Below are 2,998 nucleotides of genomic sequence, written 5' to 3'. Positions count from 1 at the left end.
TCATTTTGTGTAGCACTGTCTTCTGCCCTTTGTTGTAGATCTTTGCTGTAGTTGTAACCTTCACATGTACTGAAGTTCAGGTTGAGCTCTACAGATTTTGGAGTTATCCAGCTGTGTCTGGCTTAGGTCTGGCTGCTGTGCTCAGCTCCTTCCTGCTGTGGACCTGGGCTAGGACTGGGTCTGGGCTAGGACTGGGTCTGGGGGCTCCCGGAACTCGGCAGAAAATCCTCCCAACTCACCTTTTAAAACATACTTTAAGCATCATCTACTGAAGGTTAAGTCAGATGTGCATCTTCCTTGTCCCATGGGACAGTGTGACTGCCCTTATCACACCATCAACAAGTGTTGCATTATTGATTTGCTTGTGTGTCTCTCCCACTAAACCAGTGAGTAAAAACCACCTCAAAGTCTTATGTGGTCATTATACTTTTTAATCAAAGCACGATGTGGTTTTTATAGAATGATAAGCAATATTGTGCCCTGGTTATATATAAAGTTCAAACAGAACTTGGCATAAATAAATACTATGGGGTATTTATTAAATAAATGAAAAACTATACTGATCATTCTTTGAATCATCTTTTGTGTGATTGTAACTGTCAAAGTCTTGGGAAAGCTGAAGTAGGAACATATGGAGAAATAAAAGCCTAGACTTGCAAAGAGATCTATTCATGCAAATAAGTTCAAATTCATAGTTATTGCACCGAATCCTGACAACCTTAGTCATAGCTGAACTAGGGTGCAAAAATTTCCTTCCTTCCCCTGTGCTTACCTCATTGGGTTTGAGATGTGTTATTCTCTGAGTTCACTGTTTCCTGTGTGCCCAAGTAAACACTCCTCTGGGTTCACATGGAAGCCTACCAGGCCAGCAGACTGATTCTGGCTGCGTACGTTCTTTGGCACTTGGGCTGAATCTTTTTATTTGCTTACTGATGAGATGCTCAGTGCTGTAAATCTAAAGCTAATGTGGGTCAGAATGTTGTACCAACTGCGAGCATCTGGCACATGGAGAGAGTCCAGAGGAATACCAGTGTCTGCTGAGAAGGGTGAGTCTTTGGATGAGGACCAAGTGAAAAATAGGAACCATTCGATCCTGCAAAAACACTGGCTCAGTGTTTATATAGCAAGGTACTTGGGATTCAAAGATGGCTAAGACCGGTTCCTTATCTCTGGAGACCTCAAAGTCAAGCCAGATAGAAGTGGTCAGTAACTGTTGGAACAGATAATGAAGGGCAAAGGATGGGGACATGAAGACCAAATAGGTATGTAGGAAAATTTCAAGGTAGGATTAGTGAAGCCCAGGAGCAGAAGTGCTGATTGAGTATGGAAGACAACCAAGGATAAATCCAGAAATTTGAATGGTGATTGATACAGATGCAATCTCATTCAAGAGATCATATTATAAATTCTTCTGTGCATTATGATCCTTAGCAGACTTTTTTGGCTGGAGACATACTGACACTCCAGGGCAGCTGTTATCTCAGGAGCAGAGAGCTCGGACACACAACCCAGCCAGTGTGGAACCAGACCTCCTCTAGCTGGGCTTGCGACCCAAATTACAGTATTCTTCTGCATCCACCATTCCAGGTCAGAGGCAAGCAGAAAGAAACCACTCTTGATAGCTCAAAGACTGCCAGAATTATTGAAACTAACCAATCCTAAGCTATTTACCTCACCTGCTTTACCTTCCTGGAACAGATTCTAATAAAAGCCAAAGGCTAAGTCTGCCCTTAACTCCTGTCTTCAGCCCAAAGATCACGCTGGAGTCTTTTGTCCTGTGCTTGTGCAAGGCCTCTTGTTCTTTCTGTCTGTAAGTACTGTTGAGCACCACAAACTCTGTTTTTCCCTGTCCTTTTCTTGCCTTTCCTCTTGTGTGCCCCCAAATGATTATCTCATAAAAGAATACAAAGTAGGAACCTAGCCTCCCAATGGTGACTATAGGTGAAAGTCCTGCTTTAGAAGACACCCCTTCCAACTCTGAGTTTATTAGTCCCAAACAAGAGAACTGAGAAGGTCAAGAGTTGGGCCCAGGGGAACCTCTAATTTCCTCAACATCATTGAGGCTTTTGGAAGAGACAAATTGGCAAAACTGGTAAAGGGATTTCACCTTCTTCTGCATCCAAGTTCCAGTATCAACCATGATCATGGCTAATATTTAGCCTGACTTCCATGCCAGGTACTATTCTAACTGCTTTCAGTGCATTATCTCATTAATCATCCAGGCTAGAAAGGACTCACATCCCCATTTTATGGAAGGGGAAAGAGGCCCACAGAGTTCCAATGAACTGTCCAAAGCCATACACAAGCACTTTTTGTAGGCTCCTTCCTACACAGCATGTCCTAAATTTAGGCAGCTCACACACAACAGACATTTATTCCTCAGAGCTCTGGAAGCTGGGAAATCCCAAGATCAAGGCACCAACTGAGCTGCTGTCTGGTAAAGCTGCCCTCTGTTTCACAGCGATGTCTTCTAGCTGTGCCTTCTTCTACTGTCTTTTACTAGGACCCCGATCCTGTGCTGAGGCTCTACCCTCAGGACCCAGTCACCCTGTTCCCACACTACCACATTGTGATTAAGTTTCAACCTGTAAATTTTGAAGACTCACAAACATACACCTTAGCGGTGTCTGAGCTAACATGGTACCAGGTTGGAAAAGTTCCTTTTCCCGTTTGCTTGGCTACTAAAACAGGAGGGGACAAATTAAAATTTCCCAGCCAAGTCCAGCTTGTTGCTTGTGTTTGTAAAACTATGATGAAGAATGTGTTTTACCTTTTTAAATAATTAGCAAAAATTCAAAAAAGGGCTAATAAGAGATCTCCTGCCTAGCATACATGCATCCCTGGGTTTGATATCTGGGGCCACTCAAAACAGCAAGGAAGAATAATATTTTGTGACATTAACATTAAAGTGTACATTTCACTGTCCACAAATAAAATTTTATGGAAATATGGCCACAGCCATTGTTTACACCTGGAGGCTTTCAAGTTATAACCTCAG

This window comes from Octodon degus, unplaced genomic scaffold (genome assembly GCF_000260255.1).
Source record: "Octodon degus isolate 3935 unplaced genomic scaffold, OctDeg1.0 scaffold00038, whole genome shotgun sequence".
In the NCBI taxonomy this organism is placed as follows: Eukaryota; Metazoa; Chordata; class Mammalia; order Rodentia; family Octodontidae; genus Octodon; species Octodon degus.
Note: the sequence above shows the minus strand (reverse complement) of the source record.